Source organism: Ahaetulla prasina, chromosome 1 (genome assembly GCF_028640845.1).
Source record: "Ahaetulla prasina isolate Xishuangbanna chromosome 1, ASM2864084v1, whole genome shotgun sequence".
NCBI classification, from domain to species: domain Eukaryota; kingdom Metazoa; phylum Chordata; class Lepidosauria; order Squamata; family Colubridae; genus Ahaetulla; species Ahaetulla prasina.
The window spans coordinates 109,715,433-109,722,497 of record NC_080539.1 but is presented as its reverse complement, the minus strand read 5'-3'; positions in this window follow the sequence as shown (position 1 = coordinate 109,722,497).

The following is a 7,065-nucleotide window of genomic DNA, read 5'->3' as shown; positions in this document are numbered from 1 at the left end:
TATAAACTCCCAATGATTAGAGAAAAATAATACAGAAATAGCAAATGCCAGTTTACCTTAGGTAGATGCCACTGAAGCAATAGCATTACAGGTAGTCCTTGACTTACAACCTTTCATTTAGTGACCATTCAAAGTTACAACACTGAAAAAAGTGATTTGTGAGCATTTTTCACTTATGACACTTTCAGCATCCCCAGGGTCATGTGATCAAAATTAGGACACTTGGCAACTGGCTCCTATTTATGACCAATGCAGCATTCTGGGGTCATTTTGTGATCTGGAAAACAAAGTTAATGGAGAAGCCAGATTCATTTTACAACCCTTTTGCTAACTTAACAACTGTGGCAAGAAAGGTCATAAAATGGGCAAAACTCTTTAACATTTGTCTCGCTTAGCCACAAAAATTTTGAACTCGGTTGTGGTTATTACATCGAGGACTACCTATATGCTCTCCTTACTGATCCTGTGTCCTTCTGTTATCTATTCAGTTGGAAACTATGGATTAAAAAATATGACTATTTAAATATAAATTTAACATTGGTTTAAATAATTGATATATTTGTCTCTAATTTGCAGCTTGCTTAGGAGACTAAAATCATAGATTCCCTTCATTTCAAAACAGAATAAACTAATATGCACTTTTTGGAGCGGGGAGGTGACTGTGATTTTTTTTTAAAAAAAGATACATAAAACAGGTCAGCACTTCAGATCTATAACCAAAAAATGCTTTCCAAACCAATGCAAATTATTCATGAGAAGTCTCTTCAGGATTTGATAAAACCACCTATTTTATTTTGACTTTAATGACTTTTTAATGCAGTGATTTACTAAAGCAGCATTTTGGATTCAAAGAGAAAAAGCTGTTTTGGGGGCATGCAAGCAATATCTTTTTTTGGAATCGGTCTGCAGATTTGGAGTGGTATGATTTCTCTTTGTGTGTACAGTAGTTGCTATAAGAATTGTGGACAATTCTAGAAGTTCCCAAGTATCTTTTTGCCATTGAATCCAAGGAGCTATGCGGTTTAGCACACAGCATATTAATTGAAGAAAGCAGTTCAGTTGCTTTAACTCCACTATTTAATTACACTAAAAATTCATTTAACACGCTAATAATAATTGGAATCAATTCAACCTTCAAATCTTGTGGCTTTCCCACTTAATATCTGAGTTGAGCTGGCTTTAGAAAAGCCTACATTATTAATGTTGAAACAGGCCATAGTTTTGATCTGCAGAACAAAAATCTAAGCTACAACCTGCAGCTCAAGGCATATTTTAAAGATCCTTCTGAGTGACCTGGTACTTTGGCAGCATTTTTTACATTAACCAGATTGTGTATGCTGACTTCATCAAATATAGACAGGAAATTGAATGCCTGTTCCTTTGCAAGGATGCATTTTACTCTTACCTGCTTTAACAATGTGAGCCAGCTGCTTGTATCCTTCTCCTTTGCCTAATTTATTCAGTCTGGCTCAATATACAGTATACGGCACTATACAGCGCCGTTACAGACCTAAGTCTTGAACAACTAGTAACTAACAATACAAGACTGGGGAACTGCCTCGACCTCATCTTTTGTAATAACACGAACTCAATTTATGGACTACAAATAAAAGAACCTTTTTCCAACAGTGACCACTGCATGATAGACTTTTGTCTCAATATACGCCCTCACATAAATCGTCATAATAATAGTACTACAAACTACAATTTTAAAAAAGCCAACTATGACCTTATAAACAACGATTTCTCATTTCTTGACTGGCAAAATCTATTCTCAACCTGTACCACTGCGGAAGACCACTATAAAGTATTCCTACTTGAAATCAATAAAATCATCAAACTATACGTACCACAAATCATCACCAAAATAATAAAAAAAAAACAAATTACCCATATCAATAAAAAAGTTTCAATCCAAAAAAAAATCCCTCTGGAGAAGAAACAAAAAGGGCTATGTAGCAAACTTCAAAAACCTCCACAGAAATATTTGCAACCAAATAAAAACTGAATGTAACATTTACCACACCAAGCAAGAAGGCAACCTTCTACACACTAATTCCAATCGTGCTTTTTATAATTTTGTGAACAATAAACTTAAAGAAACAAGATCCATTCCACCACTAAAAGAATCTAACGGCAAAGAATGTACTGATGAAACAGTTAAAGCAAACCTCTTTAACACATTCTTTGGCTCAGTCTTTGTAAACAGCAATGGTTCATATCCGGTACATTCCCCAATCGTACTAACAATGAGTACAACGACTTAACACATATAAACTTCACAGAAGATAATGTTGAAAAAGCTCTTCGCAACCTGAAAACATCATTATCTATTGGGCCTGATGGACTATGTGCATACTTCTTAAAAAAACTTTCAATTAATATAGCAGAACCCCTAAGCATAATCTTTAATAAAGCTTTCACGACTAGTTCCCTTCCCAAACTCTGGTCTCTAGCCACAGTCATCCCTATCTTCAAAAAAGGAGATCCCAGCCTAGTTGAAAATTACAGACCTATCTCTCTATGTTGCGTCACATGCAAAGTAATGGAATCTATCATAAACCAATCCATTACACTCCACCTAGAAACAAACAACCTACTCTCTAATAAACAATTTGGTTTCAGAAAAAAATTATCATGTAACTTACAACTTCTCCACTGCAAAAACATATGGACTACTAACCTTGATCAAGGAAAAGCAATAGATGCAATCTACATAGACTTCTGCAAAGCTTTTGACTCAGTAGTACATGATAAACTTCTCCTAAAACTAAAATCCTACGGCATTTCAGGACCCCTTCACAATTGGATAAATGCCTTCCTGTCAAACAGACAACAAGTGGTCAAAATTGGCAACGCTCTATCAAATCCTGTTCCTGTCAAAAGTGGTGTTCCCCAAGGCAGCGTTCGTGGACCAACACTCTTCATATTATACATTAATGATCTCTGTGACCATATTACAATTGTGTTCTCTTTACTGATGATGTCAAACTATTTAACACCACCAACAATATTTCTACCCTTCAAAAAGACCTTGACTTTGTATCCGATTGGTCTAAAACTTGGCAACTCCAAATCTCAACCAGCAAATGCTCAGTCTTACATATTGGAAAAAAGAACCCTAACAATAAGTACAAGCTTGATGGACATTACCTTACAGATGACCCCCACCCTGTCAAAGATCTTGGAGTTTTCATATCAAATGACCTAAGTGCCAAAGCCCACTGCAACTACATAGCAAAAAAGGCTCTAAGAGTTGTAAACCTAATTTTACGCAGCTGCTTTTCCAAAAACTCTACACTTCTAACCAGAGCATACAAAACATTTGCTAGACCTATTCTTGAATACAGCTCACCTGTCTGGAACCCATACCACATATCAGACATTAATACAATTGAACGCGTCCAGAAATATTTTACAAGAAGAGTTCTCCGCTCCTCTGAAAAAAACAAAATACCTTATACCACCAGACTTGAAATCCTGGGATTAGAAAACTTAGAACTACGCCGACTGCGACAAGACCTGTGTTTAACACACAGAATCATCTATTGCAATATCCTTCCTGTAAAAGACTACTTCAGCTTCAATCGCAATAATACAAGAGCAAACAATAGATTCAAACTTAATGTCAACCGCTTCAACCTGAGTTGTTAACGCTTGGAACTCACTACCTGACTCTATAGTCTCTACTCAAAATCCCAAAAACTTCAACCAAAAACTGTCTACTATTGACCTCACCCCATTCCTAAGAGGACTATAAGGGGCGTGCATAAGAGCACAAAAGTGCGTACCATTCCTGTCCTATTGTTCCCTTTCATTATATCAAATTAATATAGTTGTTGCATACTTTTGCTTATATATATGTTTTTCTGTTTTTGATGTGTTGTTGTTTTATATCAATGTTTACATATACTATTGTGACAAAATAAAAAAATAAAAAAGGAGTTTGAGTTTGAACAATGTCCTGCACTTAGGATTGTTTTATCCATCGTAAAGACAAAGCAAAGCATGACCAGACTGTCAGATGAAACTGCAAACCTTTGGACTGCTTGCATTCAGTTCAATACAACAGTTTGTTTAGTGACTGTTCAAAGTTAGAAAGGCACTAAAAAAAGTAACTTGTGACCATTTTTCACAGTTATGAACTTTGCACCATCCCCATGATCATGTGACAAAATAAAAAAATAAAAAGGAGTTTGAGTTTGAACAATGTCCTGCACTTAGGATTGTTTTATCCATCGTAAAGACAAAGCAAAGCATGACCAGACTGTCAGATGAAACTGCAAACCTTTGGACTGCTTGCATTCAGTTCAATACAACAGTTTGTTTAGTGACTGTTCAAAGTTAGAAAGGCACTAAAAAAAGTAACTTGTGACCATTTTTCACAGTTATGAACTTTGCACCATCCCCATGATCATGTGACAAAACTCAGATGCTTGGCAATTTGTTCATACTTATAATTGTTGCTGCATCCAAAGGTCATGTGATCACTTTTCGTGACCTTCTGACAAGCAAAGTCAATGGGGAAGCCAGATTCACTTAACAACTGGGTTACTAGCTTAACAACTGGGTTACTAGCTTAACAACTGGGTTACTAGCTTAACAACTGGGTTACTAGCTTAACAACTGCAGTGACTAACTTAACAACTGGGTTACTAGCTTAACAACTGGGTTACTAGCTTAACAACTGGGTTACTAGCTTAACAACTGGGTTACTAGCTTAACAACTGCAGTGACTAACTTAACAACTGGGTTACTAGCTTAACAACTGCAGTGACTAACTTAACAACTGGGTTACTAACTTAACAACTGTGGGAAGAAAGGCCGTAAAATGGGGCAAAATTGACTTAACAAATGTGTCACTTAACAGAAATTTTGGACTTGATTGTGGTCATAAGTCAAGGACTACCTGCACTTACGTACTACTAACCGAGTGCAACTTACTCATCTAAGGGTTGCTGATTCTACCTGTACGGGGATGGGGCTGAGAAGAGATTAAAGGAAAGACAAAGCCAGCTGAACTCCAGTAGTCCCTTGCCGTGATTCCATTTTGTGCCATACTTGAGAAGGAAGCAAATTGGCTCAGCTGTCCAAGAGGAGGGAGGGGAACACGGAAGACAACACCAAACTAGGAGTCAGGTAAACCTGCCTTTTTTTTTTGCAACAACACCTGGAGGGCGATGTGGGGGATGAGGGAAATCCTGCAATTTCAGGGGTGGCCGCTTGCCAACAGCCTTCCATCCGGAAGTGGTTGTGCCAGTGAGCAGCTTGGTTTTATGGAAGAACATGATCACAAAAGGTGATCATTTCAAGAGGCAATTGAACTTTCTGTTTTTCTTTGAAGAAGTTTTGCTTGACATCCATTCTTCAGAGCTGAAGAAGCTTATTTATTTAGTCACAACAATATATGTAGGTATCATACAAAGATTATATAGTATATATATACATAAATGATCTCTGTGACCATATTACAATTGTGTTCTCTTTACTGACGATGTCAAACTATTTAACACCATCGACAATAATACTTCCCTTCAAAAAGACCTTGATTTTGTATCCGATTGGTCTAAAACTTGGCAACTCCAAATCTCAACCAGCAAATGCTCAGTCTTACATATTGGAAAAAAGAACCCTAACAATAAGTACAAGCTTGATGGACATTACCTTACAGATGACCCCCACCCTGTCAAAGACCTTGACTTTGTATCCGATTGGTCTAAAACTTGGCAACTCCAAATCTCAACCAGCAAATGCTCAGTCTTACATATTGGAAAAAGAACCCTAACAATAAGTACAAGCTTGATGGACATTACCTTACAGATGACCCCCACCCTGTTAAAGACCTTGACTTTGTATCCGATTGGTCTAAAACTTGGCAACTCCAAATCTCAACCAGTAAATGCTCAGTCTTACATATTGAGAAAAAGAACCCTAACAATAAGTACAAGCTTGATGGACATTACCTTACAGATGACCCCCACCCTGTCAAAGATCTTGACTTTGTATCCGATTGGTCTAAAACTTGGCAACTCCAAATCTCAACTAGCAAATGCTCAGTCTTACATATTGGGAAAAAGAACCCTAACAATAAGTACAAGCTTGATGGACATTACCTTACAGATGACCCCACCCTGTCAAAGACCTTGACTTTGTATCCGATTGGTCTAAAACTTGGCAACTCCAAATCTCAACCAGCAAATGCTCAGTCTTACATATTGGAAAAAGAAACGGAAAAGAGGGAAGGAAGTGTAAAAGGGTATGAATATTAAGATTTATAATTGGAATATTGGTAAATTTAGGTATTTAGGGAAAATATGTGAAAAATATATAAAAAAAGGAATGGGAAATTGGGTCTATATAGTTAAATAAATTGTAGTATTGTATTATTTGGTTAATCTGATAAAAAAGAAATGGAAAAGAGAGAAGGAAATGGGTTATATATGTATAATTGTATGATTATTAAATATTTATAATTGAAATAATGGAACAGGGAAAATATTTGAAATTATATTATGGTTAAATTGGAAAAAAGAAATGGAAAAGAGGGAAGGAAATGAGTTACACATGTAAAAGTGTACCATTCCTGTCCTATTGTTCCCTTTCATTATATCAAATTAATATAGTTGTTGCATACTTTTGCTTATATATATGTTTTTCTGTTTTTGATGTGTTGTTGTTTTATATCAATGTTTACATATACTGTTGTGACAAAATAAAAAAATAAAAAAGGAGTTTGAGTTTGAACAATGTCCTGCACTTAGGATTGTTTTATCCATCGTAAAGACAAAGCAAAGCATGACCAGACTGTCAAACCTTTGGACTGCTTGCATTCAGTTCAATACAACAGTTTGTTTAGTGACTGTTCAAAGTTAGAAAGGCACTAAAAAAAGTAACTTGTGACCATTTTTCACAGTTACGAACTTTGCACCATCCCCATGATCATGTGACAAAACTCAGATGCTTGGCAATTTGTTCATACTTATAATTGTTGCTGCATCCAAAGGTCATGTGATCACTTTTCGTGACCTTCTGACAAGCAAAGTCAATGGGGAAGCCAGATTCACT